The 22,429-nt window shown below is 55.2% G+C and overlaps 1 protein-coding gene across 2 annotated transcripts in view; it reads right to left on the bottom strand.

The window, feature by feature from the left end:
* LOC138520759 (acidic mammalian chitinase-like) overlaps window positions 1-19,009 on the bottom strand; it is a 337,432-nt gene extending 318,423 nt beyond the window's left edge. Inside the window, exon 1 of one of the 2 annotated variants that reach the window (XM_069633048.1) lies at window positions 18,908-19,009. The gene's annotated coding sequence lies outside the window, so the exon portion shown is untranslated. The remainder of the gene's footprint in view (window positions 1-18,907) is intronic. The other variant, XM_069633047.1, reaches the window with a different exon arrangement.
* Window positions 19,010-22,429: the final 3,420 nt, after the last annotated feature.

The following is a 22,429-nucleotide window of genomic DNA, read 5'->3' as shown; positions in this document are numbered from 1 at the left end:
CAAGTTCTCAACAGCTTACCACCCACAAACCAATGGGTTGGTAGAACGGTTCAACCGAACCATGAAGAGCATGATAGGTACTTTAGAAGAACCCCTTAAACGGAAGTGGGACCTTCTACTGCCATGCCTTCTCTTTGCTTATAGAGAAGTCCCTCAGGAGGGAGTAGGTTATTCTCCCTTTGAGCTCCTCCATGGTCATCCCGTCAGAGGTCCATTGGCCCTGATTAAGGAGGGGTTGGAGAGTGCTCCTTCCCCCAAGCCAGTCAGAGTGACTGACTACGTGATAGGTCTCCGGAGGAGAATGTCGCACATGATGACAGAAGCAAGTGATAACTTGAAAGCAGGACAAGCATTGGTCAAGCACTGGCATGATCAAAAGGCTAACATGGTTGAGTTCGCTCAAGACCAGCTAGTTCTCGCTATGATCCCAACAAGGCAGAGGGCCTTGCAAGACAAATGGATGGGACCCTTCAGAGTTGTGGGTAAACTGGGAGAGGTCAACTATCTGGTGGACTTGGGCAATCCCAAGGAGGCTCCAACAGTCTTCCACACCAACCGACTCAAAGCGTATGTCTCGAGACCCGATGTAGGAGCGTTGCTTCTAGCATCATCCGAGGAAGAAGAAGAGAGTGAAGCTCTTCCGGATCTCCTCAGAGGCTTACCCTTAGACGAAAAAATTGAAGGAGTAAATCTGTCTTCAAATCTGACACCGAGCAACAAGAAGAGTGCAAATCTATGTTGAATCAGTTTGCCCCTCTGTTCTCGCTTTCACCAGGCTTGACCCCTTGGGGCCAGCATGACATACTCACTGGTGACTGTCTGCCAGTCAAAAGCAGAGGATACCGAATGTCAGAAAACGTACAAACCCACATCAAAGGTGAGGTCAGCAAGATGCTTGATCACGGGGTAATAGAGCCCTCTACTAGTCCATGGCCTAGCCCAGTTGTGTAAGTACCAAAGGCAGGATCTAAAGAACTTAGATTCTGCGTGGATTATAGAGCTCTTAATGTAGTCACCAAGACTGATGCCCACCCTTTGACAAGAACAGATGAGTTGGTGGATAAACTTTGTTCCGCCAAGTTCCTCAGCACATTTCACTTGACATCAGGCTATTGGCAAATAGCCCTGATGGACCATGCCAAGGAGAAAAATGCATTTTCTACCCCCGTTGGCTTATACCAGTTTAAGGTAATGCCTTTCGGATTGAAAAATGCACCTGCTACATTTCAACGGATGGTAAACCAGGTTCTGAATGGGATGGAGGACTTCTGCATGGCATACTTGGATGACATAGCAGTGTTCAGCAATTCCTGGGAAGAACATGTAACCCACCTGAGAGATGTTTTGCAGGCTCTAGGACGAGCCAATCTGACCATAAAGGCGAGTAAATGCCAAATTGGACAGAGTAAGGTAGTCTATCTTGGACATGAGGTAGGAGGTGGAGAAATAAGGCCTTTGCTCAGTAAGATTGAAGCTGTGCAAAATTGGACAACTCCTACTACTCAAACCCAAGTGAGAGCCTTCCTAGGCCTCACTGGGTATTACAGGAATTTCATCGAGAACTATGGGACCATAGCCTCTCCACTGAATGTCATCTCCTCGCCCAAATTTCCTAAAAAGGTTAGTTGGAACAAGGAGTGCAATCAGGCTTTTGAAAACCTGAAAAAGGCTCTTTGCCAAGCCCCAGTACTCAGAGCTCCTGATTACCGCCAACACTTCATTGTGCAGACAGATGCTTCAAATGTAGGAATAGGTGCCGTACTCAGTCAACTGGATGGGAAAGGTAGGGAGCACCCCGTTTGCTTCATCAGCCGCAAGCTGGAGGATCCTGAAACAAGGTGGGCAACAATCGAAAGAGAGTGCTTTGCTATCGTGTGGGCTCTGAAGAAGTTTAGGCCGTACTTGTATGGTTCTACTTTTGTCATTCAGACTGACCACCAACCCTTGAGATGGTTAATGCAAATGAAAGGGGAAAGCCCAAAACTATTGAGATGGTCGATCTGCCTGCAAGGGTTTGATTTCACCATTGAGCACAGGTCAGGGTGTCACCACCAAAATGCTGATGGTCTCTCTAGGATGTATGTCATCGACTAGAGGTATGAGATTCATCCAGGAGTGGATTCAATCCTCCTGTCCCTTAGTCTGGGGGGGGGGGCGAGTGTTAGGGAGAATTCTCTGTTTAGGCTGAATTTCCTAACCTAGTGAGTCCCCCAGCAGCTTTGCTGGATTTCTGGAGTTTGTTTTTTTCCATCCTGCCAAGAGTGAGACTCGTTTTCTTCCACTCTTGGACATGAATGTGTGTAATTCCTTTGAATGTCACTGTGTTCTATGGGCTATGGGGTCTTTTACTCCATAGGGTTCACATGTTTTACTATGTGTGTTACAACGCACCCTCCGTGCCGTAGCACTGGGGCGTCCTAGCGGACCTCCATCATAGACTCCATACCCGGGGACTGACTACTGTCTCCCCGGGCATGTAAAGTCACCATTGGCTTTACTAGACCTAAATTTACTAACAGAACTAGAACAAACCATCCTATTGTGGACGTACTAGTAGGGGTAATTCGATTACTCCTGGATCTGTTATTCGAGGGGGTACTGTCCCGTCCCCCCTCGTCGAGCTTTGGCTGGTGGCAGTGGAAACTACTTGTTATATCCGACCCCGAATATAACCCTATGGGATTCTTCCCATTGTTGGAGATTGATACTTTTCCTTGTTAATCTCTAACATACCACGGGTTTACTTATCTTAAATAAGGCTATCAGATGGTATTTTCTGCCAGAACTCGGTTTTTAAAATGGCGTCTGTGTTCGTCTCTGAAGCTCCTAAACCAAAGGTTGAGCCCTTTGTTCCACTTTTGGCGGGCTTCTGTACAGAGACCCTCCAAAGTGGTGCCATTCTGTCTGGGTTACCACAGGGGTGTGGGAGGGCGTTTAGGCACCATGGACTGAGTTGCCTTGCCAACTCCGGTCGCACTCTGGTGTGATTGGCCCAAGTGGTGAGCCACCCCGCTCACCACTTAGCGTGTTTTGATTGACAGCTAGGCTGAATGAATGGGGCTTTTCTGCATAAAAGCAGGGCTTTTGGGACTGGATCTTCAGAAGTAGCCACAGGACCTAAGAATCCGACGGGGGTAAAGCTGAGCCGACATGCAACGACGACACCTCCGGTGGAGCCCTGCGGAACCGACTCACCACTTCCCGACGACAGAGGAGATCTCCCGGCCGGAGAGTCTTCTTCCATTGACTGGTGGGAACAACCAGTCCCCTTTGCTTTTGTTTCGCTTCCAAGGCGTAGTGGTCGAATTGCCCGTGCGGAGCACCCTGGCAACCGGATAGCCACTAGCCCGTACTGCGACCAAAAGGTGGTGCCTTGTGACAGAGCACTCCGCGGCTGGTCTCTTCCCTGGTGGTGCAACGATCTTCAACTTTTCCTTCGACGACGAGACCATCTCATCTCTTGGCAAAGCCCCGACTTGCATCCAACCCCAGGAACAACTGCATCCGCCGGAGCTGTCTCTACACTTACAAGGTACTGTGTCCATCTGGCTTCCTTGTGACGGGTAGCGTGGGGTGTCTTAAATCCCTACCTTCCCACTGGGTCGCCTCCAGACCGTCTTAACTTTCTGTTCTAAACTGGTCCAACCTTTCTGTGACAATTTTGCTACAAAGACTCGAAGTGCATTTCCACTGTGATACTTTTTGGGACATATCGCCTTGCCTCTCTCCGAGTAGGCCTGGCCTCTGAACTGTGTGATCTACAGTAGACCCTGCCTTACTTGCCTTGCATTTGCTTCGAAAAAGTGTTGGTACCGAGTTGGTTTCATACCCTGCCTTTTCTCCCCCGTTCCAACGAATATTAGAGTGCCATCTAGGTTAAAGCATTCACCTCTGTCTGCAAATAAGTGGTGCCATTGAACCTAGACTTGTCGAAATATTGTTAGGGGATTGAGATACTTATAGTAATTGTAATTGAAGTTGTTTGCCGTATTAGTGCCAGTGTGTTTTTCTTAGATGTGTTTTTAAAATAAATAATTATATATCTTTACACCAAAGCTCCGTTCCGTGTCTGCTTGTTCTACTGTGTAAATTGCCCTATCTTGTATACTCCACATACTGCCTAACTCTTCTTGAGGGAAGTCTGACTGTCCAAGATAGACTGCCTTACTCTGTCCAATTTGGCATTACATGTTCTTCCCAGGAATTGCTGAACACTGCTATGTCATCCAAGTATGCCATGCAGAAGTCCTCCATCCCATTCAGAACCTGGTTTACCATCCGTTGAAACGTAGCAGGTGCATTCTTCAATCCGAAAGGCATTACCTTAAACTGGTATAAGCCAACAGGGGTAGAAAATGCAGTTTTCTCCTTGGCATGGTCTGTCAGGGCTATTTGCCAATAGCCTGACGTTAAGTCAAATGTGCTGAGGAACTTGGTGGTGCCAAGTTTATCCACCAACTCATCTGTTCTTGGCAAAGGGTGGGCATCAGTCTTGGTGACTGCATTAAGAGCTCTATAATCCACGCACAATCTAAGCTCTTTAGATCCGGCCTTCGGTACTAACACAACTGAGCTACACCATGGACTAGTAGAGGGCTCTATTACCCCGAGATCGAGCATCTGGCTGACCTCACCTTTGATGTGGGTTCGCACGTTTTCTGACATTCGGTATCCTCTGCTTTTGACTGGCAGACAGTCACCAGTGAGTATGTCATGCTGGCCCCAAGGGGTCAAGCCTGGTGAGAGCGAGAACAGAGAGGCAAACTTATTTAACATAGATTTGCACTCTTCTTGTTGCTCGGGTGTCAGATTTGAAGAGAGATTTACTCCTTCAATTTTTTCGTCCAAAGGTAAGCCTCTGAGGAGATCCGGAAGAGCTTCACTCTCTTCTTCTTCCTCGGATGATGCTAGAAGCAACGCTCCTACAACAGGTCGGGAGACATACGCTTTGAGTCGGTTGGTGTGGAAGACTGTCAGAGCCTCCTTGGGATTGCTCAAGTCCACCAGATAGTTAACCTCTCCGAGTTTACCCACAACTCTGAAGGGTCCCATCCATTTGTCTTGCAAGGCCCTCTGCCTTGTTGGGATCATAACGAGAACGAGCTGGTCTTGAGCGAACTCAACCATGTTAGCCTTTTGATCGTGCCAGTGCTTGACCAATACTTGTCCAGCTTTCAAGTTATCGCTTGCTTCTGTCATCATGTGTGACATTCTCCTCCGGAGACCTATCACGTAGTCAGTCACTCTGACTGGCTTGGGTGAAGGAGCACTCTCCAACCCCTCCTTAATCAGGGCCAATGGACCTATGACGGGATGACCATAGAGAAGCTCGAAGGGAGAATAACCTACTCCCTCCTGAGGGACTTCTCTATAAGCAAAGAGAAGGCATGGCAGTAGAAGGTCCCACTTGCGCTTAAGGGGTTCCTCTAAAGCACCTATCATGCTCTTCATGGTTCGGTTGAACCGTTCTACCAACCCATTGGTTTGTGGGTGGTAAGCTGTTGAGAACTTGTAAGTAACTCCACAGGTTTTCCACATGGCCTTCATGTAGTGGGACATAAAGTTTGACCCCCTGTCAGAGATTACTTCCTTAGGAAACCCGACCCTAGTAAAAATACCAAGGAGGGCCTTAGCCACAGCCGGAGCTGTATCAGTCCTCATAGGAATTGCCTCAGGATACCTAGTAGCATGGTCTACTACAACAAGTATGAACCTGTTGCCTGAGGAGGTTGGAGGATCAAGGGGACCAACAATGTCAATCCCTACTCTCTCAAACGGGACTCCCACAACTGGGAGAGGCACTAAAGGTGCCACATTCTTGGAGCCAACCTTACCAGAGGTCTGGCAGGTGTGGCAGCTCCTGCAGGGTTTTTCTACTTCGGCCCCCATCTTTGGCCAATAGAAGTAGAGAGATAGCCTTTCCTTAGTCTTTTTGAAACTCAAGTGACCAGCCAAAGGAATCTCGTGGGCTAACTGCAAGAACTGTGGTCTGTTCTCTTGGGGTACTACAAGCCGCTTGTAGTCTCCAGGTGCAGACTCGGTCGGTTCACTGTAGAAGAGGCCATCTTCCCAGTGCAACCTGTATTTCCCAGGCACTTGCCCTTCAGCCTGAGCTTCTGCCTGGTGGCGAAGACCTTCCAGAGTTGGACATTCTCTCTGTCCCTTACTGAAGTCTGCCCTGCTGGGTCCACCTTCTGCCAGTAAAGACTGCAGCTCAGGATGGTCAACAGGATCCAGATCTCCAATGAGTTCCTGGCCTTCCATTAGCTCTTCCTCAGAGTCTAATTCTACCACACAGGTTTGTACCTCCCTCTCAGCCTCAGCTGGAGGTGGAGTTACGGGTGTAACTTTGGACAACCGCGGGGAAGTCCTTGTTGGCTGTACTGAAATATCATCTCCGGGAGAGTACTACGCATGGTCCTCTCTCTTGCAGGTCTGGTTAGCTCCTGCAACCGTTTACTAGGAGGTCTGGGAGTATGCGATTCAACTCCGAGAGTTTTCAAATCGTTACCCAACAGTACGCGTCCTGGTACCTCACTCTGTATGCTGACAGGTATCTTCACAGTCATGTCGTTACACTGGATGAGAACTGGTAATTGGGGAAGCATCTGCACAGGCCCTCCAGCTAACTTGCTGAGGCGTTTGGGTGCCTTAGCAACATCCTCAGCCTGAAAAAACAATGTATCCACCACAGTTATGCTGGCCCCAGTGTCCCTAATGGCAGGAGTCTCCTGACCATTCACCTGGACACTGTCCTTATAATACTCTTTAGTATTATCGGAGATAGAATTATAGACATCTAAATTCTGTTGTTCCCACAACCCCAGAGATACTAAAGAAACGCTGGCTGAGACTCCAATTGGTTCATCAGCTAGCAGTAGAAAGTTTCCACTTGCCATTTGGACTTCCTCCTCTGTAGCGAAGGCTAAGGAGACAAGCTGGACCCCTGAAGGTTTACCCTTACATTTGGGATCTCCTTTCACGTGGTCAGTCAAGCCACAAACAAAGTATTTACCAAATGCTTTCTGGAATGGTGGCTTGTTCTGGCCTCCTTCCGGTTTGGCACCAGAAGACACACTATTCTGCTGCGGTTTTCCTTGTGGCTTACCCTTCTGGTTTTGTTTGGGGCCCTCTTTGGAATTTGAGTTATTCGAATTCTCTTTTGAGTCTTTTTTAGGCTGTTTTCCCTCATCCTTCTTCTGAGTTGCCCCAGAATCCTTATGAGTAGCCCTGTTGGCAACCCATAAGTCAGCAGCTTTAGCCAGTTTCCGGGAATCCAATTCCTTCGAGTCAGCCAAGTGCTGTCTGAGCTCAGGAGAACAGGCATCATAAATCGACTCCAACATAAAAAGATTCTTCATACCCTAATAAGTGTTCACTTTGTAACCCTTAATCCATCCCTCTAAGTTTTTCAACCCTTCACTCACCCAGGTAGCCCAAGGGGTACCATCATGCTTTTTTTGAGGGTTCTAAACCTCTTAAGATACTGGGAAGGGGTCTTCCCAAATCTAGCTATCAAAGCTAGTTTCACACTTTCGTACTCTTTCCTATCCTCCTCCCCCAACTCCATTACCACATCAGTTGCAACAGGGGGGAGCCTAGAGAACAACCAGGTAAGCAACTCGTTACCTGTGATGTTCTGGAGCCCATGATTGTACTCAAACAAACTCAGCCAATCCAATACATCCAACTTCGGTTCATACATACCAATTTATTCCTTCGGCATCCGGGATCTTTTGGGACTGGAGCTTCTAGAAGAGCCAGAGACAGAAGCAGTTTCGACAGACAACTTTTTCATTTCTAACTCATGCTTGAGCTCCATTTCTTGGAGCCTAAGAATTTGTTTCATTTATTGGTGTTTCTGTTCAGTTTGAGCAGTAATCCTTCTGAATTCCAAGTCTATTTTCATTTTTTCTAGTTCAAGGACTTGAGGACTTAGTGTGGGACCTGTTATAGGCCCAGTAGGTACAGCTGGTAAGGCAGACAGTGGGGCAGAGGAGACAGTTTCGTTAGCCTCGCTTTCCTCTTCAGCCTTTTCATCACTATCATCAGAATTACGATTTAGATCAACACCATCACTGTTATCTACATTTGCTGGGGACGTTGGTTCCTCTGAACCAGTACCCAGACTTTGGTTTTCCAGCAATCTCGCTATCAGTTCTAACTTCTTGCCTCTTACAGAAAGATTCTCTTGCCTACAGAGAGCTCGTAAACTCTCAGTATTTTCACCTGACAAGGATTCTTGATTGTAAGCTTCCATAGTAGACATGTTTTTGAAAGTTGCTATTTAGTGCTAAGCTTTGTGGTTAGTTATCCTAAAGTGTCGAAAAGCACTCTAAACTGTATACTCGATACAAATCCCACCGCTGTACACCAGTGTTAGGCGGAAACCTGTGCAGTTCCCTCTGGGACCACTGCAAAAGATTTAGGACTACAGGTGTTTGGCAGTAAACCCACTTGGTAGCAGTCTGTACCACACAGATTCACTTGGTAGCTGTGGCTGAGCAGTCAGACTTCCCTCAAGAAGAGTTAGGCAGTATGTGGAGTATACAATATAGGGCAATCTACACAGTAGAACAAGCAAACACGGAACAAGGCTTCGGTGTAAAGATATAAAGGTATTTATTTATAACAACACATCTACAGAAAACACTCTGGCACTAATACGGCAAACAACTTCAATCACAATTACTATACGAAGAAAAAGATCAATCCCCCTAACAATAGTTCGACAAGTCTAGGTTCACCGGCATCACTTATTTGCAGACAGAGGTGCATGCTTTAACCTAGATGGCACTCTAGTATTCGTTAGGACGGGAGAGAAAAATAAGACAGGTTATGAAATCAACTTGGTACCAATGCTTTACGGACAAATGCAAGGCAAGTAAGGCAGGGTCTACTGCAGGTCACAAAGTTCAGAGGCCAAGCCCACTCGGAGAGAGGCAAGACGATATGTCCCAGAAAGTGTCTCAGTGGAAATGCGCTTCGAGTCTTTATCGCAAATTGTTATGGAAAGATTGGACCAGTTCAGAACAACACTTTAAAGAAAGCTTGGCGGCGACCCAAGGGAAAGGCGAGGATTAAGACACCTCACTCTATCCGGCAGAAAGGGAAGCCAGGCAGACACGGTACCTTGTTTGTGGAGAGACATCTCCGGCGGGGGCAGTTGTTCCTGGTGGTGGATGCACGTCGGGGTGGCTCACCACTTGGGCCAATCACACCAGAGTGCGACCGGAGTTGGCAAGGCAACTCAGTCCAGGGTGCCTAAACCCCCACCTACAGCCCTGTGGTAACCCAGACAGAATGGCACCACTTTGGAGGGTCTCTGTACAGAAGCCCGCCAAAAGTGGAACAAAGGGCTCAACCTTTGGTTTAGGAGTCACAGAGACGAACACAGACGCCATTTTAAAAACCGAGTTCTGGCAGAAAATACCATCTGATAGCCTTATTTAAGATAAGTAAACCGGTGGTATGTTAGAGATTAACGAGGAAAAGTATCAATCTCCAACAATGGGAAGAATCCCATAGGGTTATATTCGGGGTCAGATATAACAAGTAGTTTCCACTGCCACCAGCCAAAACTCGACGAGGGGGGACGGGACAAAGCCCCCTCGAATAACAGATCCAGGAGTAATCGAATTACCCCTACTAGTACGTCCACAATAGGATGGTTTGTACTAGCTCTGTTAGTAAATTTAGGTCTAGTAAAGCCAATGGTGACTTTACATGCCCGGGGAGACAGTAGTCAGTCCCCGGGTATGGAGTCTATGATGGAGGTCCGCTAGGATGCCCCAGTGCTACGGCACGGAGGGTGCGTTGTAACACACATAGTAAAACATGTGAACCCTATGGAGTAAAAGACCCCATAGCCCATAGAACACAGTGACATTCAAAGGAATTACACACATTCATGTCCAAGAGTGGAAGAAAACGAGTCTCACTCTTGGCAGGATGGAAAAAAACAAACTCCAGAAATCCAGCAAAGCTGCTGGGGGACTCACTAGGTTAGGAAATTCAGCCTAAACAGAGAATTCTCCCTAACAGGGAGCAAGGGGTGGCAGGGAGCATGAGGTGGCAGGGAGCATAGGGTGGTAGGGAGCGAGGGGTGGCAGGGAACGAGGGGTGGCAGTGAGCGAGGGGTGGCAGGGAGCGAGGGGTGGCAAGGAGGGAGAGGTGGTAGGGAATGAAGGGTGGCAGGGAGAATGGGGTGGCAGGGAGTGAGGGTGGCAGGGAGCGAGGGATGACAGGGAGCATGGGGTGGCAGGGAGCGAGGAGTGGCAGGGAGCGAGGAGTGGCAGGCAGCATGTGGTGGCAGGGGGTGACAGGTGGCAGGGAGCGAGCGGTATTAGGGAGCGAGGGTTTGCAGGGAGTGAGGGGTGTCAGGGAGTGAGGGGTGGCAGTCAGCTAGGGGTGACAGGGAGCATGGGGTGGCAGGGAGCGAGGGGTGGCAGGGAGCATGTGGTAGCTGGGGGCAAGAGGTGGCAGGGAGCCAAGGGTGGCAGGGAGCGTGGGGTGACAGGGAGCAAGGGGTGGCAGAGAGCGAGGGGTGGAAGGAGGGGGGGTGGCAGGGAGCGAGGGGTGGCAGGGAGCAAGGGGTGGCAGGGAGCATAGGGTGGTAGAGAGCAAAGGGTGGCAGGGAATGAGGGGTGGCAGTGAGCGAGGGGTGGCAGGGAGCGAGGGTTGGCAAGGAGGGAGAGGTGGTAGGGAATGAGGGGTGGAAGGGAGAATGGGGTGGCAGGGAGCGAGGGGTGGCAGGGAGCGAGGTGTGGCAGGGAGAATGTGGTGGCAGGGGGAGAGAGGTGGCAGGGAGCAAGGGTTGGTAGGGAGCGAGCAGTGTTAGGGAGCGAGGGTTGGCAGGGAGTGAGGGGTGTCAGGGAGCGAGGGGTGGCAGGAAGCGAGGGGTGGCAGGAAGCGAGGGGTGGCAGGGAGCATGGGGTGGCAGGGAGCGAGGGGTGGCAGGGAGCATGTGGTGGCAGGGGGCAAGAGGTGGCAGGGAGCGATGGGTGGCAGGGAGCGTGGGGTGGCAGGGAGCATGGGGTGACAGGGAGTGAGGGGTGGCAGAGAGCGAGGGGTGGCAGGAGGGGGGTAGAAGGGAGCCATGGGTGGCAGGGAAGTAGAGGTGGCAGGGAACGAGGGGTGGACGGGAGCATGAGATGGCAGGGAGCGAGGGGTGGCAGGGATCAAGGGGTGGTAAGGAGTAAGGGGTGGCAGGGAACAAGGGTGGCAGGGAGCAAGGGATGACAGGGAGAATGGGGTGGCAGGGAGAATGGGGTGGCAGGGAGTGAGGGGTGGCAGGGAGTGAGGGGTGGCAGGGAGAATAGGGTGGTAGGGAGCAAGGGGTGGCAGGGAATGAGGGGTGGCAGTGAGCGAGGGGTGGCAGAGAGCGAGGGGTGGCAAGGAGGGAGAGGTGGTAGGGAATGAGGGGTGGCAGGGAGAATGGGGTGGAAGTGAGCGAGGGGTGGCAGGGGGCGAGGGATGACAGGAAGCATGGTGTGGAAGGGAGCGAGGGGTGGCAGGTAGCATATGGTGGCAGTGGGCAAGAGGTGGCAGGGAGCGAAGGGTGGCAGGGAGCGTGGGGTGACAAGGAGTGAGGGGTGGCAGGGAGCAAGGGTTGGCAGGGAGTGAGGGGTTGCAGGGAGCGAGGGGTTGCAGGGAGCGAGGGGTGGCAGGGAGCATGGGGTGGCAGGGAGCGAGGGGTGGCAGGTAGCATGTGGCAGCAGCGGGCAAGAGGTGGCAGGGAGCGAAGGGTGGCAGGGAGCATGGGGTGACAAGGAGTGAGGGGTGGCAGAGAGCGAGGGGTAGCAGGAGGGGGGTGGCAGGGAGTGAGCGGTGGCAGCGAGGTAGAGGTGGCAGGGAATGAGGGGTGGAAGGGAGCATGGGGTGGCAGGGAGCGAGGGGTGGCAGGGAAAAAGGGGGGACAGGGAGCGACGGGGATAGGGTGCGAGGGGTGGCAGGGAGCAAGGGTGGCAGGGAGCAAGGGATGACAGGGAGAATGGGGTGGAAGGGAGCGAGGGGTGGCAGGGAAGTAGAGGTGGCAGGGAACGAGGGGTGGAAGGGAGCATGGGATGGCAGGGAGCGAGGGGTGGCAGGGAGCAAGGGGTGGCAGGGAGCGAGGGGTGGTAGGGAGCGAGGGGTGGTAGGGAGCGAGGGATGACAGGGAGAATGTGGTGGCAGGGAGAATGGGGTGGCAGGGAGTGAGGGGTGGCAGGGAGCAAGGTGGCAGGGAGCAAGGGGTTGCAGGGAGCGAGGGGTGGCAGTCAGCTAGGGGTGGCAGGGAGCATGGGGTGGCAGGGAGCGAGGGGTGGCAGGTAGCATGTGGTGGCAGGGGGCAAGAGGTGGCAGGGAGCGAAGGGTGGCAGGGAGCGTGGGGTGACAGGGAGTGAGGGGTGGCAGAGAGCGAGGGGTAGCAAGAGGGGGGGTGGCAGGGAGCGAGGGGTGGCAGCGAGGTAGAGGAGGCAGGGAATGAGGGGTGGAAGGGAGCATGGGGTGGCAGGGAGCGAGGGGTGGCAGGGAGCAAGGGGGGGCAGGGAGCGAGGGGGATAGGGTGAAAGGGGTGGCAGGGAGCAAGGGTGGCAGGGAGCAAGGGATGACAGGGAGAATGGGGTGTCAGGGAGTGAGGGGCAGCAGGGAGCAAGGGGTGGCAGGGAGGATGAGGTGGCAAGGGGGTGAGGGGTTGCAGGGAGCGAGGGGCAGCAGGGTGCGAGGGCGGGCAGGGAGCGAGGGGAGGCAGGGAGCGAGGGGAGGCAGGGAGCGAGGCGTGACAGGGAGCGAGGGGTGGCAGGGAGCAAGGGGTGGTCAGGAGCAAGGGGTGGCAGGGAGCGAGGGGTGGCAGGGAGCAAGGGTGGCAGGGAGCAAGGGATGACAGGGAGCATGGGGTGACAAGGAGTGAGGGGTGGCAGAGAGCGAGGGGTAGCAGGAGGGGGGTGGCAGGGAGCGAGGGGTGGCAGCGAGGTAGAGGTGGCAGGGAATGAGGGGTGGAAGGGAGCATGGGGTGGCAGGGAGCGAGGGGTGGCAGGGAAAAAGGGGGGACAGGGAGCGACGGGGATAGGGTGCGAGGGGTGGCAGGGAACAAGGGTGGCAGGGAGCAAGGGATGACAGGGAGAATGGGGTGGAAGGGAGCGAGGGGTGGCAGGGAAGTAGAGGTGTCAGGGAACGAGGGGTGGAAGGGAGCATGGGATGGCAGGAAGGGGGGGTGGCAGGGAGCAAGGGGTGGCAGGGAGCAAGGGGTGGCAGGGAGCGAGGGGTGGTAGGGAGCGAGGGGTGGCAGGGAGCAAGGGATGACAGGGAGAATGGGGTGGCAGGGAGAATGGGGTGGCAGGGAGTGACGGGTGGCAGGGAGCAAGGTGGCAGGGAGCATAGGGCGGTAGGGAGCAAGGGGTGGCAGGAAACGAGGGGTGGCAGTGAGCGAGGGGTGGCATGGAGTGAGGGGTGGCAAGGAGGGAGAGGTGGTAGGGAATGAGGGTGGCAGGGAGAATGGGGTGGAAGTGAGCGAGGGGTGGCAGGGAGCGAGGGATGACAGGAAGCATGGGGTGGCAGGGAGCGAGGAGTGGCAGGGAGCATGTGGTGGCAGGTGGAGAGAGGTGGCAGGGAGCAAGGGGTGGCAGGGAGCGAGCGGTGTTAGGGAGCAAGGGTTGGCAGGGAGTGAGGGGTGTCAGGGAGCAAGGGGTTGCAGGGAGCGAGGGGTGGCAGTCAGCTAGGGGTGGCAGGGAGCATGGGGTGGCAGGGAGTGAGGGGTGGCAGGTAGCATGTGGTGGCAGGGGGCAAGAGGTGGCAGGGAGCGAAGGGTGGCAGGGAGCGTGGGGTGACAGGGAGTGAGGGGTGGCAGAGAGCGAGGGGTGGCAGCGAGGTAGAGGAGGCAGGGAATGAAAGATGGAAGGGAGCATGGGGTGGCAGGGAGCGAGGGGTGGCAGAGAGCAAGGGGGCAGGGAGCGAGGGGGATAGGGTGCGAGGGATGGCAGGGAGCAAGGGTGGCAGGGAGCAAGGGATGACAGGGAGAATGGGGTCTCAGGGAGTGAGGGGCAGCAGGGAGCGAGGGGTGGCAGGGAGGATGTGGTGGCAAGGGGGTGAGGGGTTGCAGGGAGCGAGGGGCGGCAGGGTGCGAGGGGCGGCAGGGAGCTAGGAGTGGCAGGGAGCGAGGGGCAGCAGGGAGCGAGGGGCGGCAGGGAGCGAGGGGCGGCAGGGAGCGCAGGGTGGCAGGGAGCAAGGGTTGGCAGGGAGCAAGGGGTGGCAGGGAGCAAGGGGTGGCAGCGAGCCAGGGGTGGCAGGGAGCGAGGGGTGGCAGGGAGCGAGGGGTGGCAGGCAGCGAGGGGTGGCAGGGAGCGAGGGGTGGTCAGGAGCAAGGGGTGGCAGGGAGCGAGGGGTGGTAGAGAGCGAGGGGTGGTAGAGAGCGAGGGGAGGCAGGGAGTGAGGGGTGGCAGGGAGTGAGGGGTGGCAGGAAGCGAGGGGTGGCAGGAAGCGAGGGGTGGCAGGAAGCGAGGGGTGGCAGTCAGCTAGGGGTGGCAGGGAGCATGGGGTGGCAGGGAGCGAGGGGTGGCAGGGAGCATGTGGTGGCAGGGAGCATAGGGTGGTAGGGAGTGAGGGGTGGCAGGGAACGAGGGGTGGCAGTGAGCGAGGGGTGGCAGGGAGCGAGGGTTCGCAAGGAGGGAGAGGTGGTAGGGAATGAGGGGTGGCAGGGAGAATGGGGTGGCAGGGAGTGAGGGTGGCAGGGAGCAAGGGGTGGCAGGGAGCAAGGGGTGGCAGGGAGCATAGGGTGGTAGAGAGCAAGGGGTGGCAGGGAACGAGGGGTGACAGGGAACGAGGGGTGGCAGGGAGCGAGGGTTGGCAAGGAGGGAGAGGTGGTAGGGAATGAGGGGTGACAGGGAGAATGGGGTGGCAGGGAGTGAGGGGTGGAAGGGAGCGAGGGATGACAGGGAGCATGGGGTGGCAGGGAGCGAGGGGTGGCAGGGAGCATGTGGTGGCAGGGGGAGAGAGGTGGCAGGGAGCAAGGGGTGGTAGGGAGCGAGCAGTGTTAGGGAGCGAGGGTTGGCAGGGAGTGAGGGGTGTCAGGGAGCGAGGGGTGGCAGGAAGCGAGGAGTGGCATTCAGCTAGGGGTAGCAGGGAGCATGGGGTGGCAGGGAGCGAGGGGTGGCAGGGAGCATTTGGTGGCAGGGGGCAAGAGCTGGCAGGGAGCGAAGGGTGGCGGGGAGCGTGGGGTGGCAGGGAGCATGGGGTGACAGGGAGTGAGGGGTGACAGGGAGCGAGGGGTGGCAGGGAAGTAGAGGTGGCAGGGAACGAGGGGTGGAAGGGAGCATGAGATGGCAGGGAGCGAGGGGTGGCAGGGAGCAAGGGGTGGCAGGGAGCAAGGGGTGGTAAGGAGCAAGGGGTCGCAGGGAACAAGGGTGGCAGGGAGCAAGGGATGACAGGGAGAATGGGGTGGCAGGGAGAATGGGGTGGAAGTAAGCGAGGGGCGGCAGGGAGCGATGGATGACAGGAAGCATGGGGTGGCAGGGAGGGAGGGGTGGTAGGTAGCATGTGGTGTCAGCGGGCAAGAGGTGGCAGGAAGCGAAGGGTGGCAGGGAGCGTGGGGTGACAAGGAGTGAGGGGTGGCAGGGAGCAAGGGGTGGCAGGGAGTGAGGGGTGTCAGGGAGCGAGGGGTTGCAGGGAGCGAGGGGTGGCATTCAGCTAGGGGTGGCAGGGAGCATGGGGTGGCAGGGAGCAAGGGGTGGCAGGGAGCAAGGGGTGGCAGCGGGCAAGAGGTGGCAGGGAGTGAAGGGTGGCAGGGAGCATGGGGTGACAAGGAGTGAGGGCTGGCAGAGAGCGAGGGGTAGCAGGAGGGGGTGGCAGGGAGCGAGGGGTGGCAGCAAGGTAGAGGTGGCAGGGAATGAGGGGTGGAAGGGAGCATGGGGTGGCAGGGAGCGAGGGGTGGCAGGGAAAAAGGGGGGACAGGGAGCGACGGGGATAGGGTGCGAGGGGTGGCAGGGAGCAAGGGTGGCAGGGAGCAAGGGATGACAGGGAGAATGGGGTGGAAGGGAGAGAGGGGTGGCAGGGAAGTAGAGGTGGCAGGGAACGAGGGGTGGAAGGGAGCATGGGATGGCAGGGAGCGAGGGGTGGCAGGGAGCAAGGGGTGGCAGGGAGCAAGGGGTGGCAGGGAGTGAGGGGTGGTAGGGAGCGAGGGGTGGCAGGGAGCAAGGGATGACAGGGAGAATGGGGTGGCAGGGAGAATGGTGTGGCAGGGAGTGAGGGGTGGCAGGGAGCATAGGGCGGTAGGGAGCAAGGGGTGGCAGGAAACGAGGGGTGGCAGTGAGCGAGGGGTGGCAGGGAGCGAGGGATGACAGGAAGCATGGGGTGGCAGGGAGCGAGGAGTGGCAGGGAGCATGTGGTGGCAGGTGGAGAGAGGTGGCAGGGAGCAAGGGGTGGCAGGGAGCGAGCGGTGTTAGGGAGCAAGGGTTGGCAGGGAGTGAGGGGTGTCAGGGAGCAAGGGGTTGCAGGGAGCGAGGGGTGGCAGTCAGCTAGGGGTGGCAGGGAGCATGGGGTGGCAGGGAGCGAGGGGTGGCGGGTAGCATGTGGTGGCAGGAGGCAAGAGGTGGCAGGGAGCGAAGGGTGGCAGGGAGCGTGGGGTGACAGGGAGTGAGGGGTGGCAGAGATCGAGGGGTAGCAAGAGGGGGGTGGCAGGGAGTGAGGGGTGGCAGCGAGGTAGAGGAGGCAGGGAATGAGGGGTGGAAGGGAGCATGGGGTGGCAGGGAGCGAGGGGTGGCAGGGAGCAAGGGGGGGCAGGGAGCGAGGGGGATAGGGTGTGAGGGGTGGCAGGGAGCAAGGGTGGCAGGGAGCAAGGGATGACAGGGAGAATGGGGTGTCAGGGAGTGAGGGGCAGCAGGGAGCGAGGGGTGGCAGGGAGGATGTGGTGGCAAGGGGGTGAGGGGTTGCAGGGAGCGAGGGGCAGCAAGGTGCGAGGGGCGGCAGGGAGCGAGGGGCGGCAGGAAGCGAGGGGCGGCAGGGAGCGAGGGGCAGCAGGTAGCGAGGGGCAGCAGGGAGCGCAGTGTGGCAGGGAGCAAAGGTTGGCAGGGAGCAAGGGGTGGCAGGGAGCCAGGGGTGGCAGGGAGCGAGGGGAGGCAGGGGGCGAAGCATGGCAGGGAGCGAGGGGTGGCAGGCAGCGAGGGGAGGCAGGGAGCGAGGCGTGGCAGGGAGCGAGGGGTGGCAGGGAGCAAGGGGTGGTCAGGAGCAAGGGGTGGCAGGGAGCGAGGGGTGGCAGAGAGCGAGGGGAGGCAGGGAGTGAGGGGAGGCAGGGAGCGAGGGGTGGCAGGGAGCGAGGGGTGGCAGGGAGCGCAGGGTGGCAGGGAGCGAGGGGTGGCAGGGAGCAAGGGGTGGCAGGGAGCCAGGGATGGTAGGGAGCCAAGGGTGGCAGGGAGGGAGTGGTAGTTGGGAGCGAGGGGTTGCAGGAGCGAGGGGTGGCAGAGAGCGAGGGGTGGCAGAGAGCGAGGAGTGAGGGAGAGGGCATTGGTGTCTTTTCCTTCTTCCAAGAGTACGTTCTATGTAAACAATTGGACAATGTCTTTCTACATCTGTTGATTCTAGTGGCCGACTGCCCTTCCACCCAACCTGGCAGAGAGAGAGGTACAGGGAAGCCTCCAAGAAGGGCCCACCACTGGCAGCTCTCCTGGGTAGGCACAGAAAGAGCATCTAAACCAACTTCTCGCCAGAAGCTGCCCACCAAGGCCCCAACACAGACAGGTAAGATGCAGCGCCTTGCTCATGATGAAAGGAGGCACAAGTAGCGCAAGCCTCCCCTCACCCCCAAGCAGAGACTGGGCCCACAGTGATACCTCGGGCAGACGGACACGGTCCAGACCATGGTGCCTCCACAGAGTCTACCCAGTGGCACAGAGATGGCCACTCGCGAGACATCCGTCTCACTTCCTATCTGGCCCTAAAGCAATGTAGGGTCCTGGGATTCTTAAATTGCATGGATTGGTCGCCTGGGATCCCTGTGACCCCCCTACAGCCTCCCCCATCACGCCCTGCCTACCGTCCTCCTACTCTGCTCTTGCCAGTCCAGCTCCTCCTCCTACAGGTATTGACCTCTCTGTCACCCATCTCTTCCCACCACCAGGGGTCAAAGTGGGGGGGGGCTAAGGGGTACGACGTTCCCTTCATTCTCGGGGCAGCCCGTCATCGTTCCCTTACTTTATGCGACCCGCAATACCGTTCCAGGGTGGCATCTTTCATTGCATCCCCATTGGGGACCCCCTTGAGCGCTGCAACATTGCACTGCGCTCTCTCTCAGGTGCCGGAGTATAACACTTATTCCCCAGCAGCTTGGGAGGCTCAGCCGTGTCTGCAGGCAACGGGAGGGATGCTGTGGCTGGCCATGTTCCTGCATGAAGGTGCATGCAGAGGGAGGGGGGGGGGGCAATGACACACTAATGGTGAGCATTTAAATGCATTTCCTTTCATTGTGTTTTCTTCAGTTTTGCTAGAACTGTTGTAAATCACAATGTTGCAGCGTGGAGTGGAGGGAAGGAAGGACCCGGGTGTGAGGTTTGAATTGGGGTAATGGGTGACGTTGAGTATGGGGGAAGTGGGCAGAAAAGGGGGCGGGGCAGAAGGACCATCATTCCACTACTTTTAATTTTTTTACACTTCGACCACTGCCCATCCCTCCCTCTACCCCTTACCCATCTCTCTGTCCCCACCCTCCACTCCCTTCCCAAACATCGCTGAGGCCGCTCCTCTCTCCCCATCACTCACCCCCTCTCTCTCATTCGTTCTATCCAATTACTGTGTTAACTCTCTCCTCTCTCCCCAGCTTTTCCCCAGCCTCCTGAGTATCTCTTCCCAGGCCTTTGGGTGTCTCCTCCCAGCTTCTTGGGTCCCTCTCTCTTTCTGACCTTTTGGGTTTCTCTCTCTACGGCTCCCAGCTCTCGCCTCTCACCTCCTTACCCCAGTCTCTGGTTGCTTTTCCCCCAAGCTTCCTGCGTCTCTGCTCTGATCTCCTCCTCCTGCCCCAGCTCTTTCTGCACTCTTCACCGGCCGTCTCTTCAGACTTTCCCAGCCTTCTGCCTCATACCCTTCCTTTCATAGTGGCCTGGCCCCACCTTCCAGCCTATCAGAGGTGCGCCTCCCTAGGCAACTAGGTGGAGACTGGCGGATGGGCCCGCCCCTGGGCGTGGCCTGCAGATGGGCCCGCCCCTGGGCGTGGCTGCAGTTTTGATGTGGGACTTGCGGGTTCTTAGTCCAGCTGCATTGGCAGTCCCCTGTTCTGTCTCTGCTCCATCCTTAGGGAAATCTCCCTTTACCTAACAGGCCTTGGGTGTGTGTGAAGACCTTGCAAGTTGATTGGTTGACTGGTCTAGCTTCCCAAGTTTGGGCCCCTCTCCACTCCCCTGTGGTTCTCTGGTCAGAGCAGCTAAACCCTTGTTCCAACAGTTGCACAGCATTTCTGCACCCAATGCAAGGCAGCCAGACAGGTAGGCACCACCGCCCCTCACCAGAGGTGTTGCTAGGGGGGGTGCTGAGGGGGCTATAGCCCCGGGTCTTTTGGTTGTAGCCCTGGATAGAAGCTCAGGGGTTACAACCAAAAAGGCTAGCTAGCCCCCAGTCCCGACAGTCCCAAAATTAGCGTAGCCCCGGATCTTTTCCAGACCTAGCAACAGCCCTGCCCCTCACCACCCGTTCCCTTAAAGGGACAGGAGCTTCCAGGGCAGCACTACAGCCATCTTATGCCTGCCATGCATGGCATGGTGGCAGCAGCCAGAGTACCCTTCCCACTACACCCGTGTAACATGAAGCCGACACCTCTGAGCGACCCGGGAAGAGCCCAGGAAGATTTTGGAGGATCCCAAGAAACATTTGTTTTTGCCCTTGTGTGGAACTGTTTTCTTGTTTACTTTGCCCCTCTGTACCCTGAATACAAACTCGTTTGAATCAAGCTCTGGTGTCGTGCCTTTTGTGGAACACACTCCACTTTATGCCCGAAAGTCGCAGTGAATGGTCAGCTGTACCCCCTTTTTCCTTGCCCCTCCTCCTTCGGTGCTTTTTGTATGTTGAGCTCTCTGAAGCACCTGTACAACCCACAACCAGTGGTAGAAGTGTACCCAAAAATGTAGTGGAACTGTGACTATGGCAGAGGACGGAGTAGGAAGGAAGGGAGCCACGTGCAACACATGTTTCAAGGGGTGCAGTCATGCTGGGTGACAGCCAATTGAGTTGAAACAGATTTCCCTTTACCTGTAACTGATATCGGGTGGTAAAGTGGAGAGGCGTGCTTTAACTTCACAAAGAACCGTTCCGGAATAGTGAAAATGGTAGTGGAGCTGTCAACAGTAAAAAATAAAAGTAATGGAACACAGCTCCCGACCGTTCCTGCTCACTTCGACCACTGCCTGCATCAAAGAAATGAATACACGTAATCCAGTGTTTATATGGACATGTGGTCCTTTGCTTTGAGACGTGTGTTAAGTTGGGTCCCTGGCCACAAATGACTCTGACATCTCCACGTGAACTGTTAACTCTTTTACTTTGGTTAAGGTACATCAAGAACAGTTCATAGGGTCAAGTAAGTTATGGGGACATAGGACACCCACGGGCATCCTCTCTCGGGGCTTACATCTTTCTAACTGACAACCCTGGAGCACTCTCATATAATAACATACTCGGCTCTGCATTCCACTTCAACATTCCACTCACTTGCAATAGATGCAGGTAGAGCAAGACACAACAACGTGGTCCACTGTTTATGTTGAAATGAGACAGTAATAAGCGCATTGCTCCATATCTAAACTCAGGGGCTGTGGCACAAGTGCTGGCCCTGGTCTGTCGGCCGGTGGGCCTGAGTAGATGAAGAGGGCTAGTAAATGCAGGCAGACTAACAGACTAAGGGCTCGTAGACCTGTATTCCCTAGCGGACCACCGTACAAGATTTACTGGATTTGAAAGTGAGCGTTGAAAGACCTTAACAACTGAAATTAAGGGTACCATAGTATGCAGAGGATACCCCCTCTCTGTAGAATCGGTACCAAAAGAGGTCTAGGAGCAAGAAGCCAGGCTACGACCAGGGAAGGGCAGTTGTGACCGGGGAGAGGTCAGTCACTGGTGAAAGTTAAGAGTCTAATGGGAAGGTATACCAGAGGGGTGAGAGGTGAATACTTCTGTGGTAGAGGAGAATGGTGGCCACGTTTCAGATGATGGGGTCTACAGGATAAGGACTGGAGGAGGAGAGGGCTTAGGCTGAAAAAACCTTCTGCAAAAGGAGTCTTTAATTCTTTCCTGAAGTAAGGAGCCTTCTTCTCCACCCTGCACTTAAAAAGAAGTGTCTTCCAGGTGGTTGAGATGGTGTGAAGAATTCGACTATCCGCCCGGTGGGTGTGCGCTCACCTCGGCGTTTATGAAATTTTATATGAAATTGAACAATGGTAGATTAACCTCTGGAAAATGTGTGGGGCTAATCTGCACACATTTTCCTGTGCTCACTGCATGACATACACATAGACCTGTGTGCTCTGGGTGGACACAGCCCACAAACACAGTCCTCACGTCACATTTAGTTGGAATGTGACACCCAGGAGTACATCAAGGCATCTCAAAAGGGGGAGGGCACAACCTTCCTCCTGCCATCGCCAGCCAAATTAAAAACAAAGGCTCCATGCATTGTCAGTTCTGCTGGTGGCAGCCTCACATGCTAAACAGAGTTAATTCAAGAAGGGCCACAAGAGGTCTGGTCGCAGGACTGAAAAAAGACACAGGAAACCCCAATACCCTTGATATGCATCTGTATCAACCTGAAGCCAGCCCCACCTCTCAGTATCAATGACAGTGAGCTGTCATGCCTGGTACATGTGTTTATAGTAGGCAGCCCCCACAGGGGGACCCATTCAGGTGGTAGGAGTATGTGATTTGATGGAGACAGAAAGTCTGGTCTCGACACATCTTCAAGGGAAACCTGCCTCTTTAATCATGACCACACAGAGCTCAATTAACCAGAGAGACCCTTTGATCCACAACAGACAGGAAGGTGGGTGGCACTTCGTAGTACATGCTTTCACCCCTTTACCTTTGCTGTTTCAAAGCACTCCGGTTATGACCTCACGCATACAGGAGATTGTTGGTGGGGACCCAGGATTGGTTCATTAAGGTAGGCTTAGCCTACAGCAATAACTGGGCAAATTTGGCTTTAGAAGAGGTTGGTGTCCCTCTTTTGGCAGAACATCTGAAGACTTTGCAAGGAGTAACAAGAATATCTAATATGGACCCTGGCTGAAGGTACAGGCTGCCTTACATCTTCCGCCAGTGAAGGAAGGCCAAGATTTCCAAAGAGGGAAGCAAGATCCCTCCCCTAAACATCTCCCAGGAAACAGAGGGAGATACTGAATCCAGAGGAACCTCAAGCAGCTCCAGAACCAGTACCCAGCCAGCACACAGTGTGTCCTGCTAAGCTCTGCAGCAAGCTTCCTAGGTG

The sequence above is a fragment of the Ambystoma mexicanum genome, chromosome 13 (genome assembly GCF_040938575.1).
Source record: "Ambystoma mexicanum isolate Mex_15411 chromosome 13, UKY_AmexF1_1, whole genome shotgun sequence".
NCBI lineage: Eukaryota > Metazoa > Chordata > Amphibia > Caudata > Ambystomatidae > Ambystoma > Ambystoma mexicanum.
The sequence above is the reverse complement of the archived record's forward strand: the minus strand, read 5'-3'. Positions and strand labels throughout refer to the sequence as shown.